Below are 21072 nucleotides of genomic sequence, written 5' to 3'. Positions count from 1 at the left end.
GGTTTTCTGCTGTGAAGTTCCATGTTCAGAAGTGTGTGTTGAACAGTGTGTTCCAAAACAGTTGTACCAGCACCAGTATTATTGTCTGCAATCAGATCTTCCACAGAACACGAACTATTCTGCCTTACAGACTGGCCAAGCCTCCGACCTCCACATTTTGTGATGAGGTATGCCCATCCAGTCCTAATACTTTGTTGTCTTCTCATAGGTTCCCCATCCTCCAACCAGTTTCCAGTGATGGTCATAACAGTAGCACACAAACCGCTAATCAGCTTCACTGTTTTCGAGATGCTTGGTCCCAGTGCCATGCCATAACATTCAGCCCTTTGTCAAAGTTGCCTATGCCAGTGGATTTCCCCATTTACAACCTGTTTTATCACTAGAATGATACACCAGTCTTCTCTGCTTTATTTCTGGACTGCATCACATGCCTGCAGAGTCTTTTATGACGGACTGACAACCCATCAGCTGCCCACTTGAATGGATGACACTGCAAAATTGTGGCCAGCATGATATTGAGCAAAACACATTTGGCTTCATGGCTGCTTCATATCCTGCACCATCTGTGTCACTCCACTCAGCCCACTACCAGCTTGTCTGAATTATGTGGGTGGGAAGTGTCCCTAGAGTGCTAAATGGAACTCGTTAAACTTCGGTTACATGATAAATCAGGCTAATCTAAAAGCCGTAAATTCAACTAAATACCTAGATATTACAATTACAAACAACTTAAATTGGAAGGAACACACAGAAAATGTTGTGGGGAAGGCTAACTAAAGACTGCGTTTTATTGGCAGGACACTTAGAAAATGTAACAGACCTACTAAGGAGACTGCCTGCACTACACTTGTCCGTCCTCTTTTAGAATACTGCTGCACGGTGTGGGATCCTTACCAGATAGGACTGATGGAGTACACATTTTGTATTATCACAAAATATGGGAGAGAGTGTCACAGAAATGATACAGGATTTGGCCGGGAAATCATTAAAAGAAAGGCGTTTTTCTTTGCGACGGAATCTTCTCACGAAATTCCAATCACCAACTTTCTCCTCCGAATGCGAAAATATTTTGTTGACACCGACCTACATAAGGAGGCACGATCACCACGATAAAATAAGGGAAATCAGAACTTGTATGAAAGATTCTTTCTGCACGCTATATGAGATTGGAATAATAGAGAATTGTGAAGGTGGTTCGATGAACCCTCTGCCAGGCACTTAAATGTGATTTGCAGAGTATCCATGTAGATGTATATGTAGATGAACATAATATTTGATCACAAAAAAGTTCAGGTCTCAATATCAGATAACACATTCCTCATAACCACGTCAACTCTGTCTCTTGGGTTTCCCTCCCAAACCCTCCTCAGTCTCTCTCCAACACTTGAATTTAGTCAGAGTCTTCTATCTCATAATCTGCTCCCACTTATTTCTCTCTGTCGTTTCCATCTTTCTCTGTTCTAGGCTCTCACCCATTACCCCTTAACCAACTCCTCCTATTTCATCATGTGTACCATATGGACTTCCCCTTTCTGCTTCAGGGTGAATTCGCTGGTGGCACATTCCTATCTTGTTCCATTGCTGCCATTCTTTCCTAGCTGTTACCTGCCCCGTTTTTCAAACCTCTTGTCCTTTTTGTTCCACTTCGTGTGAACGTCTCACCTGAGTCAGGCCACAGCACCAGGACTGACTCTCTCTGTCTGTGTGTGTGTGTGTGTGTGGGGGGGGGGGGGGGGGGGGGCATTGGCAATTACATATATTCTATATATAGTATGTTTTGCAAATCTTTATTGCTGAGCATTATAGGCACAGATATTTGTTTTGTTCACACAGCAAAGACGCAACTATCAACTATAGTGTAAGGAGAGATATGCTGTGGAAAGAAATTACTGAAAATCTTTGAGACATCACAGCACAAATCAAATACATTTAAGTTGCTAAAACCAACGTGTTACATACAAATAAATGCCCTAACCAAACAGTATACACAGTCTGATGAAGCTACATTTTTTAAGTATTTGATTGTTCTCTCTGATGATTAACTTGCATGTATATAACTGGCAGTGATTCACTAAATGTGATACTTGCAGATGGTAACCAGGAAACATTCCATTTATCTCGAAAAGCTTTAAGTTTCAATATACATGTACTCTAGGAAATGTCACTATTGAAAGAATGTCTTTTTGATGTAGTCACTGTTAAGTAGCAGTCAGCATGGCATTCAAAACAATGTCTCTCATCCGTAACGTATTAAATGTTACAAATTTATCTTGGTTTATGCAGATGGATCACCACGTCGAGGTTCAGCTCCTGGCCCATCAGCACTCCGGTCTAATAGTGCTATTGATCTGCAGGCAGCCCAACGTGCCAAGGCAAGAGCACAGTATGCTGCTTTAGCTCGACATAAAGTAGGATCTGGGGCGTCTCTTCGTAAGTATAGTTTCTGGTTTTATTTTAGTGTATACATTGTTTGTATAGATTTAGTTAAATTATTTGAGCTATGTGCGCATTCTCTCTCTCTCTCTCTCTCTCTCTCTCTCTCTCTCACTCACTCACTCACTCACTCACTCACACACACACACACACACACACACACACACACACACACACACACACACACACACACATTCCTCCTCCTTTTTACCATCCTAGTCCTACTGTATTTAGGATTAAAATTTTCATCTCACCATTCAGATTTTGGGTTTCCTAGATCACTAAATTTGAAAAGAATGCTGCCAAATTCATTCTCATTCCTTCAGTGGTCCCTTCATGTGTTCGATCTCTGATGCCCTCGTCATCGACAGGTTATATAATCTGAATATTCCTCCCCTCCTCTTTTGTTGTCCTTCATTTACTCTTCCTCCACCGCTCTTCTCTCTCATTGATGCTTTGTAAAATTACTAAGTACCTTATATTCACTTCATCGATAAATTCACATAAATGGTACTGTCACGCTCCTGTTGCGGTAACTTATATTCACTGCATCGATAAATTCACATAAATGGTACTGTCACACTCCTGTTGCGGTAGACAAGATGATAGAAAGAAAAAAGATGCACCCTGATGTCGTCAAGTGGACTTAGTTGTGTGGTCAAATGAATGAAATCAGTATCAGCAGTATGTTTTCCACTGTAATCCCACAAGTAACTGAGAAGGGCTGTATACATTGATGCAAAAGATTTTTTGTGAATCACACGACAGGCAATTGTAAATGGCTTTGTCTCCAAAATTTGTGGTGATTCACACAAGAACAGGAGGGAAATACCATGTGTAGTCAGCCCAGTCCAACAAATGTTGTGGTCATCAAAATCTTTTAAGCACAAATTGAATGATCATGCCTGTAGTAAGCATACAGATAATCCATCTCTTTGATCTTATTATAATTAATTTTCTTCTCTGATGTAATAATGTCTATATGAAGTTTTCTTTTTGTTTATGCTGCGAAACCAAATTTAACAATGCCATTCAGATGTGAAAGTGTTTCATTATTTGCCTTAGAGCAATATGTATCATATTAGAAAGTCCCCACCAGGGTCTAATAACAAAGTTACAAAATTACTGCAAAAGCAGAGGTTAAAGATACTGCTTCAGTTGTAAGGTTCTGTTTCCTTCCAGGCTCTGCACTCGCTGGTGGTACACTGCATCCTGTACTCATCAATCACGACACTCAAGGTCACAATACTAAGTTATCACACCTGATGATGGGCATTTAAGAGTCCAAAATAGGTCGTGCTTTAAGAATTGAAAAATAATAAAAAACAAATAAAAAAAGTTACAACTGAATAGTGATATCTTCAACCTCTACTGCAATGCCCAGTTACAGCTGAAGCTCTGCATACAAACAAATTTTAAATGAAGCCAAAATTAGCATGGAAGAGCTACACAAGATGTGTAGATGTTTTGCAAAATACTATCTGCTAAATTGCAAGGGAAAAAAGTGGGGATGTTTTGGTTTACTTATTGTCATGTAATAAACTCATCCTTCAACTCATTTGCTGATCGCAATGGTATGGTAATGAAGGTGATAATGAGTTTGACAAAAGACAAAGTCTGTATTCTGAAGTCGCTTCATTGAAGAAGATTGCACAACTGTTGCACTTTCCCATTATTACAAAAATGATAGATACAGAGGTAGATGATTGCAATATCAGTATCTCTTGAGAGAGGAAACTCCAGTGATTTACTCGATTGATTAAATACTAAATCAGTTGTGCAAAAAAAGAAAGAGACTAATTTTCAAGCAGCAGTTTATTGTAGGTTTGTGTACTGTCAAATATCCTATGTGGATGGAAAAAAGGTTCCAGTTTTTGATGCAATTTTTTAAGAGATGTAAAGTATTATAGATCTCTTACATCATTTTGTTACAAAATTATGGAACATGTGTTGTGTAAACATGTGCTGATTCTTTTAGAGATTGAGCAACTGTTCAGTGAGAATCAACACTTGATTCCATAAACATTAGTGGTGTAAAATTCATCTCAGACATCTCATTCGCAGGATCCAGAATGCTGTAGGTGCCATGTGTCTTGACTTAATGAAATCTTTGATGCAGTCCTTTCATACTAGCCATTAAATAAAAAATATCTTCATAGAATTTTGTACAGGGTACATTATTCGACAGAAAACTTGTTCACAGTGAGAACTCGTTGTATACACTATGTGATCAAAAGTATCCGGACACCTGGCTGAAAATGACTTAAAAGTTTGTGATGCCCTCCATCGGTAATGCTGGAATTCGTACTGATGTCGGTGGTCAGTGAGGCAAGGCACGAAGTCGGCATTCCAAGACAACGCAAAAGAGTTCTATAGAATTCAGGTCAGGACTCTGTGCAGGCGAGTCCATCACAGGGCTGTCATTGTCATGTAACCACTCCGACACAGGCCGTACATTATGAACAGGTGCTCGATCATGTTGAAAGATGCATTCGCCATCCCCAAATTGCTCTTCAACTGTGGGAAGCAAGAAGGTGCTTAAAACATCAATGTAGGCCTGTGCAGTGATATTGCCTTGCAAAACAAGGAGTGCAGGCCTCCTCCATGAAAAACACGACCACACCATTACACCACCACCTTCGAATTTTACTCTTGGCATGACACACATTGGCAGATGACCTTCGCTGGGCATTCGCCATACCCACATTCTGCCATTGGATCGCTACATTGTGTACTGTGATTCATCACTCCATGCAACGTTTTTCCACTCTTCAATCGTCCAATGTTTATGCTCCTTACACCAAGCGAGGCATCGTTTGGCATTTACCGTTGTGATGTGTGGCTTATAAACAGCTGCTCGAGTATGAAATCCAAGTTGTCTCACCTCCTGCCTGTCATAGTGCTTGCAGTGACTCCTGATGCAGTTTGGAATTCCTGTGTGATGGTGTGGACAGATGTATGCCTATTAAACATTTCGTCCTTCTTCAACTATCGGCGGTCTCTTGTCAGTCAACAGATGAGGTCAGCCTGTACGTTTTTATGCTGTACATGTCCCTTCACATTTCCACTTCACTATCACATTGGAAACAGTGGTCCTACAGATGTTTAGGAGTGTGGAAATCTCACGTATAGACCTATGACAAAAGTGACATCCAATCACCTGACCACGTTCGAAGTCCGTGGGTTCCGCGGAGCGCGCCAGTCTCCTCTCTCCCGGTCTAATGACTACTGAGGTCACTGATATGGAGTACCTGGCAGTAGGTGGCAGAACAATGAACCTGAAATTAGAAACTTATGTTTTTGGGGGTGTCTGGATACTTTTGATCGCATAGTGTATTATTCAATTGTGAAGATATTACCAGAGCAACACTGGAATCAGTCAAACTGTTAAACATCTTGGGGTGTTCATTCAGAGTGATCTATGGTAAAAAGATCAAATAAATATACAAAGGCAACCTGGTAAGTATGGCTGTCAATAAAATACTGGATTAGTTAAAATAAATTTTGTGTCGATGGGGATGAAATGATGATGATAAAGACAACACAACACCCAGTACCTGAGCGGAGAAAATCTCCGACCCAGCCAGGAACCAATCCCGGGCCATTAGGTATGACATTCTGTCACGCTGACAACTCAGCTACCAGGGGCAGACATAGGGCAGGTGCTACCATTTGAGTTGGCACAACTAATGTGTTACGACATTTGCGATATTGGGCCATAAGTTATCATGAAGCAGCAGCACCCTTTGGCACACTATTCACAACAGTGGTTTTCAACTGACATGCTGTCCCATACAGCTCTTCATTTTCCGATTGGTCTGTTTGGTGTTTGTCCTTTGGCCAGCCAAGATAAGAATAACAGCACATTGCTCCTGTTTGGACGCATTTGGTAGTAATGTCACCATAGTTGAAGTTTCTGCATTTACTGTATGCACGTCAGAAAAATACGAATGCCGCACTGATCCTTGCCTACATGTCGTGGCTTATCTACCACATTGGGGGCACACTACATTTCATATGCAGTAACACCCTCAAACGGAAACTTTGTGATCGCTCCTTATAGGTTGTGACTGTGAGACATTTCTGTTACGAACACAGTCAGTCCCATTTTTTAATTAATTTGGTTGGTCCTGTGTCTGATCCCTATTAAGATTTTTCTCAAAAACTGTGTATTTAGTTCTAATCAGACAGTACCGCTATCTCCTCTGTCATTCTTGCTATGGAATTCAAAATTTATTACAAAAGTGTAAATTTCAAGTGTCAGCCTTAGATTTTCGTTTAGAGCACCTATTATTATTCTCAGAAGCAATTTAGTTTTGTGAAGTAGATAGAAACCAAAAAACCACTCAACTTAAAATTTTTTAACTTTGCCAGAGTTTAATGATTTTGGGGTGTAAATTCCTGTAATTTTTAATTTTTGTTATTTACAGTGCAGCAGTTGATTTCCATGCATTAGGTACAATGTCAGTACTGGTGGCATTGGTTCATATTACATACTTAGAGCGAATAATCATTTGAGCAGTGCATCCATCTCGTTTGCCCAGAAATTTCAACTTTCCTATGCCTCGTATTACAGTATCGGTGGGCTTACCATCATGATAGATGACGGTAAAATCTAGTTCCATTGGGGCAACAAACAGCCATTGTATTACTTGGTGGCTTCCACAGACTTTCATTTAATACTATTAATTACTTCAGGATTTTTGGGACAAGTTGTGACATTTTATCCTTACACAACTTGTGGACATATGTAAATAAAAGTATAACAACTTGCTTACTGATTTTGAGATTTTAACCTACTGTTTTGCAATGTGGCTGCTCACTACTCAGCTTCGCATACTGCCATTTTGCATCATCAGTTAGCAGTAGCTCCTTTTCTGGTGCAGTGTATGAGGTGATACCCAAAAATCTGAGAATTTCATTGTGAAAATCAGAAAACTATACTTACATCCTAATGTCCTCCATCACCTTCAGAATAGTCATCTTGGGGTATGTATGCAATGATCCTGTTATTGTCCCCTTTTTTTGGAAGCACTCTTGGAAATCCGCAGAGTGAAATGTGTTCAGGAGCCATTGCGATTGCACCTGGATGTCTTAATTCAAGTCAAAACATCACCTTTTCAATGTAATTTTCATATTGAGGGGCAGATAGAAGTCACACAGGGGTAAGTCTGGCGAGCAGGGAGGGTGGCAAACCATGACCAGGGATTCCTTCACAACAGGCGAGGTGTGCATGGGTGCATTGTAATGGTGCACCATCCAGACTTTCTTTTTCCACAAGTCTGGCTGTTTGTGCAGAACATTGGCCCTCAGCCACCTCAAAACCTCACAGTTAAATGGCCTGTTGACAGTCTGATCAGTGGCACAAACTCCTTATGCACAGTTCTCGAATGTCGATACTTATAGGATGATCAACATTGACTTCATGTTGCTGTGAACTTGTCGAGCTTTTTTCAGCCTTGGAGGGGATGGCGTTTTCCATTGTGTTCATTGCTGCTTTGTTTCAGGTTCATAACTGTAGACAAAAAATCCATCACCTGTTATGACTCTGGATAAGAATTTTGTATACTCTCTTTTTTTTTTTTTGCAGCTCAGTGCGTGTCTGAATCCTGACGTTTCATTGGTTGATTCTGAGAAGACGAGAGACAAACTTCACTGCAATTCAGCTTGCATTAGCTCATCAGCTAGAATTCATTCACATTTACTGTACGACAGCCCAAGTCCGTTATAAACATTGTGAATTGTCTGCTTTCGGTCTTCGTGAATCACGTCATGCACTTTCATGATTATTTCCAGTAGTGTGCATGTTGACGGTCAACCAGAATGTTTGTCATCTTCCATAAATTCTGTGTTCCTTGAAGTGCTTGAACCAAACACATGTTCTTGCTTGACTCAGTGCAGTCTCACCCAATGCCTCTGTCAGCATGCATTGGGTTTCAGCTGCAGATGTCTTGCACTTGAAACAGAATTTGGTGCAAATCTGTTGCTTCTTTACATTATTCATTTGACAATTCGCAGAAGCACTGAAACATGTCCTGACATGCACCACTACAATGCACAACTGCATCTGTCAAAGATGATGCAACTTTCTTTCCACAGTAACTAAGACATGTACCAGAAGGTGAAAATACTGCTTCAGTTGTAAAGATCTTTTATTATCACACAACTGGTTTTGGGCTCTTATAAGCCCATCTTCAGGTGTTGTAACTTGTTGGTGCGCCCCCCCCCCTCCCCCCCCCCCCCCTCCCCCGAGTGCCACTATGGACATTTACTAGGCATGGTGTGCTACATATGAACCAGTTTGCCTCCTCTTTCCCATCTGCTACTCCCTGTTCTACGCTGATAGGTAGCACACTGCGCCTAGTACACGTCCATCACGGTGCTTGGGGGCCCCAGCACCAAGTTATGACATCTGAAGATGGGCTTATACGAGCCCGAAACCGGTTGTGTGATAATGAAAGAACTTTACAACTGAAGCGGCATTTTCAACCTCTGGTATAATGCTGAGTTGCGGATGTTCATCCAACATGATTGTTTGTGAGACATGTACCTCGGGACAGCCAGCATCAGAATGCCATACTGGTTTGACTAGTACAGTGAAATTGTCGGATATTTTGTATAGCATCTCGCACAGAAACAAATGCTTTGTTCCATCCAGTTCCAATGGCATCTGTCATATTCTGCACAATTCAAACCCATTGTCTTCTGCGAATAGGATGTTTAACAAATAGCTTAAGATGTTCCCGCAATGTAAACATCCAGGTCAGCAGCTCTGATCAGTAGATACCTGCTATCTGACATAAGGGTGACAGGTAACCTCTTGTCATTGATACCCCTTAATAAGTTCTAAGTGCTTTACAATGTGAACTGGATTGACCAGATGCAGTTACAGAATATCCTTATGAGTGTTTACCATTGCTGATATTAACATACCATATTACCACCCTAATTCGTTGAAAATACCTGTAAGCTGTAAAGTTATTCGTTAACAGTCATCAAAATTGCTCTCTGCAACCCTCTGTCAGCTCTGTTTTTGTACTTTGTTACATGTTGTCTTAACTGTTTCATTCCCTGCTGTATAGTTACTTCATTTTTTACTGTGGAGATTACTGTTCAATTAAAACCAGTTAAAGTTTCTATGACTGTCATTATTTGCTCCTTCAAAAGTCTGAGCAGCTGTTTTTGTTCCCCTTATAGCACATCTGCCTTCTCCTTAAAGTAAGTGGCATCGTCTTCATCTAACGTACCAAACAAGATTTTACATGACTTTGCCCACAAAGTTCAAGATTCTTCATTTCTTGAGATGTGATTCATGTTGTGCTAATTGTTTAATTAAACCTTGTGTTCTTTCAGTCTTTCCCACATGCCATTGTTCAGTACTGTCAATCTTTCTTTACAGAATTCATCTGCTTGCCTTGCAAGAACTACAGTTTGCTCAGATTACTCTTTCGGCTCTAGCAGAGTGAAGTAACTTACTATTCTCCAAGTTACACTATAAATTTGTACTTTGCTCATGTTGTCATAGTACAGTCTGGGTGCCAACTGAACTTTTATTTCCATTCATTTTGTTGTCCAATTTGCTCCACTCCAACTAATATTAGAAAAACTTGTTCAGTTTGTTGGATGGATGGTAAAGAGTCTATTTCATTTTTGACAGATTACTACGTTAGGTCCCTTTGTTCATAGCACTGTGTACGGACCTCACCATTGAGTACGAGTATCTGATTTATGCGATGTACCTTGTTGTGCACCCTTATCAAACTACATAACATTATCACCAAAATGGAATTGCTTTGGATTCTGTGTTTCATTGTAATACTCATTTTTCTTGATCTCGCATTGCGCATTTTGTTCTCTTACACATCAGTGTCTCTCTTGTATATGCTCTTTTAGTTCTGCAACATAATCATCAAAGTTATACATCCCACTGGTCTCACCCTTTTGTAGTATCCCAGAATGTTAAACTCTCTTCCAAAAATCAGTTCATGTGGAGTATATTCAGTTGTGGTGTGCATAGTCATATTGTAATAGGAAACCATATTCAGAACCTAACTGCCCCAATCTGTTTCTGCTCTATTTACACAATGTTGCATCCTCTCTCTTAACATACAAAGCGACCTTCCTAGTGCTACGTTCATTTGAGACTGGTAGCTGGCAGACTGTACTTTCTCAATATGCAACAATTTGCACACACTTTTCTTTTGTGCTTGTCATATCTGATAGAGCTGCGACCAAATCACTTTACCTTTGTGCTTCCGGTAGCAGTTTGATTTTGTACCTCCTGATATCTGTGGAAGATAACTTGTCTCTTAGCAAATGAAAAATGTTGCTATATGTGGTGTGTATCTTGGTAGTGGCTGCTTTTTGTTTTGCATTTAAATTACTAACTTGGATTATCTCTTTCAGCATTATTATTCATGCTTTTAGCTGTAGCTTGTTCGTAATGCTGATGCTTCGGGTACTGCTTCCGCTATAAGCAGTGAGAATTCTGCTGATACTCTCTCATTTTTAGTATTCACTTTACTCGTTATGCATTGCCCTGAATCCACTTTTACCAACACTTCAGGCAGATAGACACCATTGTTCATATGTTCAGGAATGATAGCCTCTCACATTCTGCTTGCCTCTCTTCTCAGCCTGCACATATTTTCTTGAGGCCCTACTGTTAGCCTTTTTGTGACTTGCTCTTGTCTTTCGACATCACTTTTCATTTCTCTTTGGCAATCCTTGTTGCTTGCTTCTGCGGTAGCTTGACAGTTTGCTTTCTGTCCCTCCTAGTCTTTGTATTTCTTTGCGCATTTTGCTTCATGCCCGAGCCTCTTCCGAAAGAGGTATGACTTTCCTGTTACGCTCTGCACAGAGTTCACACTCTTGCTCTGTCTTCATTTTGATCTGTTCCCTGTGGATCCACAGGTTTTTGGTGGTGTAATTAATTATGATCCCACCTTCATCAAAGAAATTTGTGCTTACCAGCCTGTCAACCAGAAGATGCACATGTTCCCCTATCATGGAAGCAATGCTTTGTGTTGATAGTCTGAGTGCTATTGCACCCATATTAGCAGTTCCTCAGTTCCTGATAGTGTCAGTTGGGATACCCCTTCGGCTGTCGTGCAAGCTACTTCTCCGCACTAGGCTTATTTGTACCCCACTGTCCACCAGAAATCTCATGCTCCTTCCTGGCATTCCAGCTCTACAAGCAGATTTCTGTTTTTTCTATTGATTATCAATATTTTTCCAGATGAAGCTTTTGTGTGCCGTTTCTTGTTTTCCTGAATTTTTCTCTCTTTCTGTGCATGGCAATCACACTCCACGCAGTTTCTTGCAAAGTTGCAATTTGTTTACATTTAGAGCACGTCAGAGGTTTTGATTGTGCACATAGACCTTTGTGCCTTGATAAGTTGCCCTGCAAGTATCTCACTGCACGAAATCTTTATGTTTCCTTGTAATTACCGCAGAACTGTTTGAGACTGGAGATCAATACTGGTCATCCTCAATGCCACTCTTGTGACCATACCTCCGTTTCCTGTTACAACTGGTCCTACTCATCTCGATCTGACAATCTTACACCATAGAGCCTGGCTTACTACATGTGAAACAATTTGTCACTCTTTTTGTTTCACAGTGATGCACTACTGCTTTGAGTATTCATCTTCTATCTGGCCAAGGTTATTGTACTCTCATTCGGCAAGCGACCTCCATTGTTTCTGCTAATGTTAACTGTTCTCTGTGTGCACACTCTGTTGTCTTTATTCTATGATCATAAATCCCTGAATGAACATACCTTCGCTTAGCTTCCAAATGAGTGCAAAGCTGCCTTCTATCTCTGACCCTTATGTGATTGGTTGGTTGGTTCGTTGATTGATTTACACAGGGAGACAAAACAACCATTATCTTAGCCCACTGTTGCTCACTCAGAAACTGATTTTATTGTGCAGTTTCTCTCACTGCAATTCTAGTAAAGCCAGCTGGTACCTATAAAGAGTAGTAGGAGGCTGTTACTCAGTTTTTTATTAGACACAATTAAGTTGACAAATGCACAAAGATGGTCCACTTCTACAGGGTACAGACACCCCATGGCTTCCTGTTCTCAGCAATATTCCACATCTACCTCCAGCTCTAGGAAGACTAGAAGGTTTTGTGAAGTCTGGATAGCATTCAAAAGAATCCTCAGCTACCCATTCATCAAGCTATTGCACAAGAACAGCACTAACACTGAAATCAAGGAAACTGTTGTGGAGTGCAGCAACCAACAAGGGATCCTCTTACAGTGTCAACTACACATGGAAAATTCAGTGGTAGCAGACATTTGTAGTTAACACATATCTAGTGGAGAACCCTTCCATGTGAATACAAGGATATGATCACTTCAAATGTCATAAAGGATCGTGAACTGAATTCAGACTGGACAGGGCAGATATGGTTATTTTCTGCACAAGTGGTGATGGACAGGTTCTGCAAATTGTGACTGTGGTGCCTTCTTACAATTAACCATCCATATCGTTGCTGACTACCTTCTTTGAACTTGTAAAGGAGCAATAACGGACATTCACCACGTATCAGAGAAGCAATCAAATGGATCAGTGAGCTAGATCTGGTGATATGAGATTGTACAAGCATGTGATTGTGCACATTAGTCCACAGGTGTTGTATATATGTATTTGTTCTCATCATATGGTAGAAAAATAAGTTAGACATAGTTTCTTCAAGAGTTAAGACTGAAGTATTCTATGTCTTTTGGCCTCCAGCACTTCACATTGGAAGATTAAATGTGTCACTGTTTCATCTCTCTCACCATTTATTCTGCACTTATCTCTCTGTACTCATCATGCTTTGGTTTTTCTTAAATTTCCCATGACCTGTCACCAGTCCTACCATGAGTTAAATCTGTCTCTTGGAGCCGAGGGTTACAGAACTTCTCTTGAAATATGGGTTTTGTATCATTAGCTTGCCATGTGCTGTTTTTGGATATTAGTCCAATAGAAGATGTGTTCAAAAAAATAGGTATTTTGTAATTTTGCATATTGTATTAGCCCATTTCGTGTGATTTTTCATTGTTGTGTTGGTGAACATGTGTGAAACATATCTGTACACTGGTAGCAGTGTCAGAAGTATAGTTGTCAAGGAGGTTACATGTGTTTCCTTAAGAGTGACTATTATAGGTTTGGTTTAAAAAGGCCTCAGAGAATTTTGCTATAAAAACAGAATAAAATGTAACAAGGTTTTAGAAATGTTGAATATTGCTTTTGATGAGACTGCTATGAGTAAAACAAGGGGTTACGAGGGGTATAAGTATTTCCAAGACGGCTGTGAAGATGTTGAAGCTAACAAGCATTCTGGACATCCCACCACACCAACAACCGATGAAACTGTGGAAAAAGTGAAAGAAATTATTGTGAAGGATCACAAGATCACATTCAGAGGAGTTGCTGATTGTTTGGCATATCAGTTGACTCATGCAGTGAAAGCTTTTTGGGTGTTTTGGGTATGAATTGTGTGACAGCAAAATTTTTGCCAAATGCACCTGCTCACAGTACATTGCTTTTTCATGTATTTTTGGTAAAAAACAACACTGTGATGATACCCTAGCCTCCATATTCACCTGATACGGCCCTGTGTACCTTTTCTCTGTTTCCAGAAATAAAGATAACGTTAAAGAGTTGTTGTTTTACAGGCATAGATGAGATTAAAAGTGCATCGCTGAGAGAACTAAGTGCTTTCCCAAAGATCGAATTCTAGAAGTGTTGCAGAGATTGGAAGAAGTGATCTCATAAATGTGTAATATCTAATGGGGACTTCTTTGAAGGAGATAACATTAACATAGATGAATAAATAAAATTATTCCCAGAAAATTAGCATTCCTGTTACTTTTTGAACACATCTTGTATTCTGCAAGCTGCCTTCTAATCTAGCTTGTTGTTTTGTTCGTATCACCTCAGAGATGGTTAAAAGATGTCCTGGTCCAACTAGTGGAGTCATTGCACCTGCCGTAGCCAGCCTATCAGCTTGTTCAGTGCCACTGACCCTTGTGTGACCAGGGACCCACAGCAGGTTTACCCTGTCACTTTCCCTTATTGTCACAAGGACTTCATGGCATTCTGTAACAATGTTTTATCTCTTTGCAGGAGCTGGTAAAAATTTCAGAGCTGTTTGACTGTCTGGATGAATGTACAGGCCGTAATCCTTGTGGCACCTATGCAGATTCTCCATAGCACATATCTCTGCCTGGAATACTGTAGCTAGATTTCCTAGAGAGAGATTGCTTTCTTTAGTTGGGGCTGTACCCTGTCTATCCCGGCCCCAGCACCTTCATGTGTTTACAATCTCTCAGTAAACCACACTGCATCTCCTGATAGGTTTGCTTCCATTGCTTCCTACTTCTGACTGTTACTTTCAGATGCTAAAGATTAATGTAAACCCCCTAAGCTCTACTGTTACACATTTATTGTTCTATGACTGGTTTCGTTTGTAGAACATTGTCTGGTTGCCAGCAGTTAAACAGAACAGGAAATTAGGCTAAAGCTACAGCATTTTAACGTATAAAATAGGCAACTCACATTGATAACAGCCTTACACTAGATCCTCACCAAGTTGTGCAGAAGTCATGACACAGTTGGTATTGTTGTTGTCTGTGTCATAACATTATCACAACCCGGTGAGAATTTAGTGTAAAGCTGTTATCAGAGTCAGTTGGCAATTTTATTCATTGCTTTAGCCTCATTTCCTGTTTTGTTTAACTGCAGGCAATCTGAAGATGTTTTACAAACAAAACTGCTTGTAACACAATAATGTGTAGTAGTACAGCTGAGGTAGTTTTCATTATCATTAACATTATTGTCAGCTGTTGTTCCCAAAGTCACCTTGAAAGGGTTATTAAAGTACCTGAGAGTTGTATAGTTAGCCAGCATTTCCTGTATTTACCATATTCACTATGTTGGTATGGGAGTCTGGATTTCTTAAGGATTTCCATTTACTTCTTGTATGTTATTGTTGCTGCTACGTCCATTGTAACACAAAGGTATGAAGGTGGCATGTCCAGAATGGTCTCCATCCCAGCGGTGAGTATGCTGTTGATTCCACGTGTTATTGCTAAGCAGGCCAATTTCTGTACCTTGCAAATCTCGTTTGAAGCCATCTGCTGTTGTACTTTCTTCCACCATACTGTAGCCCTATAACTTGATCATAGGCCTTATTATATTGGTGTATATCTAGTACGTACTTCTGGGTCGTGACCCCAGTTTTTACGACAGGCCCTTCTAATGCACATAAGAGCACCTTCCATCTTGGAACACACATTGTTTATCTGTGGGGTCAAATATAGTTTTGCATTCAGTATTACCCAAAGTTACTTTATTGCCTCCTCTACTAGTAGAGTTTTGTCCATGAGCTTAAGATTCCAGTACATGGTTTATATATACTTACTCGTGTAGATGACAGAACCCCTCCTCGCAGACACCCCTCGGTGGTGGTGTTCACCATTTTCTCATTCAACTTTGTGGCTTCTACCTTTCATTTACTCATTATAGTCTTAAACTACTTATATATGGTGGTCTTAATGCCATGGTTGTATTGCTAAAACCCCCTTTAATGTCCAGGAGGGTGCAGGTAGCAATTTCCTGAAAGCATAGTGCTTTTTCCAACTTCTCAACAAACTGGTGAAGTGCTACTTCACATGATTTGCATAGTTGATATACTTGTTAGTTCACATGTAGAGTAACTTTAGTTAACCTCCCTTCCTTAGCATACCCATTAACCAATTTTACTAATGTCTTTAGGAAAAAGCAGGACAGGCTAATAGTAGTTGAGTCACTGAACAGCCACCTACGTAGCTCTTTTAACGCATTAGTGTCCATTGGTGACACATCAGGAAGGTAACAAGTCGCATATCTAGAATTGTGTGCTTTTATATTTACTTCTTCAGTTAGTCTTGCTAGGATGGGTATGATGTGTGCATGCTGTGTGCATGCTGTGTGCGGAAACAGGAAGGGCTGACCAGAGTTCACAAACAGCTATATGTGCTGTTGGCTATGGTCAGTCACCTTCAGGTTGCAGCCTCAGGGTACAGCAGTGCCAGAGAATCTGGCGCATTGCATGGGACACCTCAGGAGTCAGTTGTTTTGCCCATGGGCTCTGCTTCAGAGGCACCTTTTAGCGCATATGACATGATGGATCTGCCCTCACAGCAGGCTGACTGTTGGATGGTAACATGTTCGCGTTGCTCAAGGCGGACAGCCAATGTGGAAACTGGCTGCCTGGCCTCGTCCATTCACCCTACGAGTGGACAGGTGGCTGCTGCTTCACCAGGGTCCGAGCAGCGACGTGGGGGGCAAGGGTTTACTTGTTATTGGCAGCTCCAATGTTTGGCGCATTATGGAGCCCCTAGGCAGATAGCATTCTGGGCTGGAAAGAAAGCCAATGTGCACCTGGTATATCTGTCAGGAACCCTCATCTGAGATGTGGAGGCTGCCTTTCCGGTGGCGACTTCCCTTGATAGGTCAGGGGTGCGTAGCAGAGTACTTGTGGAGTGCACATGAGGGTTTTTTAGTTTGAGGTTCTCTAATGGACATTCGCCAGTCGATTCACAGTAAAGAAAGGCAAACAGCATTCAGAATCAAGACACTTTGACTGTCACAATTTTATCAGTAAACTGTCTAAGTATTCGTAGTAAAGTTCCTGAATTTTCTGCCCTCCCGGAAAGTTATTGCACTCAAATTATTCTTGGGACCAGAAGCTGGTTGAAACCCAAAGTGGAAATCTCTGAGATGTTTAGTGAGTCATGGAATGTATATCGGAAAGACAGATTACAGGCCATAGGAGGGGAAGTGTTCATTGCAGTTGACAAAAATATTGTCTCTATTGATGTTGAAATTGAGTGTGACAGTGAAGTCGTCTGGTCACGTATAACAGGTGTAGGTGAAACTATGTTAATTGTTGGATGTGGCCACCCGATTGCGCTGTGACAGTTCTAGAGTCATTCAAAGGAAGTCTATGGTCAATAGCACTTAAATACTCAGATCATGCAATAATAGTTGGAGGTGACTTTAACCTGTTGCATATAGACTGGGATGTCTACAGATTCATTGGGGGGGGGGGGGGGGGGGGGATACAGACAGACAGTCATGCGAACTACTTTTGAACACGTTTTCTGAAAATAGTATTGAGCAGCTAGCTTAGCAGCCCACTCACAATGAAAATATCTTAGACCTTGTAGCTACAAATAGGCCAGACCTTATTGACATGTCAGTATAGAAGTGGGGATTAGCGATCATGATGTCATTATAGCAACCATGATTATGAGAGTTAATAAATCAGTCAAGAAGGCTAGGAGATTGTTCCTGCTAGACAGATCAGATAAGGAGTTCACTTATACAGTGAATTGGCATCACTTGGTACCAGTAAGATGGACGCACAGGAATTACGGGCAACGTTTAAGCAGATTGTAATTCATGGTCTAGAGAGTTATGTGCCTAGTAAATGGATTAAGGATGATCAAGACCCACCAAGGTTTAATAACGAAATTCGCAAGGTGCTGAGGAAACAGAGGCTGTTGCACTCTAGGTCAAAAAGGGACACACAAACAATGGCAAGTGAAGGTTAGTAGAGATTCGTGTGTCTGTGAAAAGATCGATGTGTGAAGCATACAACAGCTACCACCATCACACCTTAGCAAAAGATGTGACAGAGAACCTGTGAAAATTACGGTCATATGTAAAATTGCTAAGTGGCTCTAATGCTTCCATTCAGTCCCTTGTTGACCAGTTTGATGTGGCAGTTGAAGATAGCAAAACAAAAACCGAAGTCTCAAATTTCATGTTCAAGAAATTGTTTATGCAGGAGAAACATACAAACATTCCATCATTTGGCCATCGGACAGACTCCTGTACGGACAACATAGAAATTCGCATACCTGGCATAGAGAAGCAACTGAAAGATTTGAAAACAAATCCCAGCTTGATTTTAGAAAGAGTACTTACTCTACGGCATTGGCCCCTTACCTAGCTTGCATTTATCATAAATCTCTCGCCCACCACAAAGTCCCAAGCGACTGAAAAAAAATTACAGGTGACTCCAGTATATAAGAAAGGTAAAAGAATGGACCTGCAAAATTGCAGCCCAATATTCCTAACTTCTGTTTGCTGCAGAATCCTTAAACACATTCTCAGTTTGAATATAATAAACTATCTTTAAGCTAAGAAGTTGTGTCCATGAATCAGCATGGTTTTAGAAAGCATTGCTCATGCGAAACTAAGTTTGCCATTTTCTCACATGATATACTGAGAACTATGGATGCAGGGCACCAGGCAGATTCCATATTTGTAGATTTCTGGAAAGCATTTGATACAGTGCCCCATTGCAGACTGTTAACAAAGGTATGACCATATGGAATAAGTTCACAGATATGTGTTTTGAAGACATCTTAAATAATAGAACCCAGTATGTTGTCCTCGGTGGCACGTGTTTATCAGAGGCAAGGGTACCATCAGGAGTGCCCCAGGGAAATGTGACAGGACTGCTGCTGTTCTCTATATACATAAATGATTTGGTGGGGAGGTTGGGCAGCAGTCTATGGTTGTTTGCTGATGATGCTGTGGTGTATGGTAAAGTGTCGAAGTTGAGTGACTAGGAAGATACAAGACGACTTAGACCAAATTTTCAGTTGGTGTGATGAATGACAGCTAGCCCAAAATGTGGAAATATGTAAGTTAATGTGCATCAGTAGGAAGAACAAACTTGTAATGTTCGGATACAGTATCACTAGTGTCCAGCTTGACACAATCAAGTCGTTTAAATATCTGGGCATAACACTGCAAAGTGATATGAGGTGGAATCGGCATGTGAAAACTGTGGTAAGTAAGGCAAATGGTTGACTTTGGTTTATTGTGAGAATTTTAGAAAAGAGTGGTTCACCTGTAAACGAAACTGCATGTAGGATCTGGTACTATTTATTCTTGAGTACTGCTCGACTGTTTGGGATCTGTACCAGGTCAGATTGAAGGAAGGTATCAAAGCAATTCAGAGGAGGGCTGCTAGATTTGTTACTGGTAGATTCAAACAACACATAAGTGTTACAGAGATGCTTCAGGAATTCAAAGGGGAAACCCTGGAGGGAAGGCGGCATTCTTTTTAGGAATCACTTTTGATAAAATTTAGAAAACTGGCATTTGAAACTGACTGCTGAACGATTCTACTGCCGCCAACATACATCGGGCGTGCCACAAACATATCGTGCGTAAGGACTACGAAGATAAGACATGAGAAATTAGGGCTCATACGAAGGTGATTAGACAGTAGTTTTTTCCTCACTCTATTTGGGAGTGGAACATGAGGGGAAATGACAAGTAGTGGTACAGGGTGCTCTCTGCTACGCACCTTACGGTGGCTTTCAGGGTATCGATGTAGATGTAGATTTCTCTCTGGCTTCAGATAGTTTTGCTTGATTAATGACAAGGCTGTGTTTGGCAAATGCCTTCAGCTGTTTTGCCCATTTTCCTTTACTTCTTGCATTGTTTAACAGTTTTCTTACTGGCTTCCTTTGCAATTCCAGGTTGTTGTTATTTTCTAAGTACCAGGTCATAATGGCAGATGTCACTTCATCTGCCATTTCCTCGAGTACTACTGGAGTCCGTACTAAAATTACAAATTCAGATATGGATGAGTTTAGGTCTTTCCTATAAGACTCTTATGTTGTGTTCCTAGGATTCCTATAGGCCATGGTCTGTTTAGCATTCATTTCAGCCTCAAACTTGTTATATGTGTGTTCTGATAAGGATGGCTCCAACACCGCATGCCATTGTTTGACGTAACTACCCGTTAAGGTGAACCCAAAGGTTATGCCCATTATTTCTTCCTTTCTTATGTTCCTGAAGGTCGATTTGATGCCCTATTTAGGATCTCCAGGCTACTCTCAATTAAATTTTCCTCTGCTGTTGGTGTCGCTGCTTCCCCTCAACAGGTTGTGGGCATTGGCATCACAACCAACCAACAGTTGTTCATTCAGCTATGAACACCTGTCTACATGGTACATTAATTTTGCAACTTCATTCACTACGTCCCTGAAACGAAAGTCCGCCGTGGGCAGGAATGAAATTCCGCACTCAACTTAAATGCATATTCTGGTGTTCTTTAAATTTCTAGTATGTTACCTCTGGCATTTTGCCTCCAGCATCATCGTCCAGTTTCCCCAAGACCTGAAACGCCTCATTTATATACATAGGGTTCCTGGATCAGAACAACGTCCACCTCTTGTCTTCCCAGAAGACGACTCGGGGTGGCAGTTGCCCCCTTACTGTGTTGCAGATTTATCTGCAACCCTTGCAGCCACTAACTCCACACCATGGTCATTTCCAGTGTGTGAGATTACTCTGACGATAGCCTGCAAGAACCCTTTCTTCCCATTGCCCTCAAGGATTCCTCACTGACTTCCATCACAGGGGCTTATTTCTTACCTCGGCTATTTCTGGATCCAATTATTGTGATAAAAGGGAATATTAGACTCCTCTCCTGTTCCTTGTCTTGACTTGTCTCTTGTTCCTGTCTTGGAAGTAGAAGGGATCTGTTTTTCCCCTTCACTCTGAGACCACCTTTGTAGAGGTCTTAAGTTTGGGACCTTTTGTCTTCCTTTTCGTTTTGTTGTTTGTGAAG

The 21072-nt window shown here is 40.9% G+C and overlaps 1 pseudogene; it reads left to right on the top strand.

Annotated features, from left to right (window-relative positions):
• Positions 1-21072, top strand: part of LOC126471164 (CLIP-associating protein 1-like) — a 245149-nt pseudogene that overhangs the window by 125856 nt on the left and 98221 nt on the right.

The sequence above is a fragment of the Schistocerca serialis genome, chromosome 3 (genome assembly GCF_023864345.2).
Source record: "Schistocerca serialis cubense isolate TAMUIC-IGC-003099 chromosome 3, iqSchSeri2.2, whole genome shotgun sequence".
In the NCBI taxonomy this organism is placed as follows: Eukaryota; Metazoa; Arthropoda; class Insecta; order Orthoptera; family Acrididae; genus Schistocerca; species Schistocerca serialis.
Note: the sequence above shows the minus strand (reverse complement) of the source record. Positions and strands in the feature narration are given on the sequence as shown.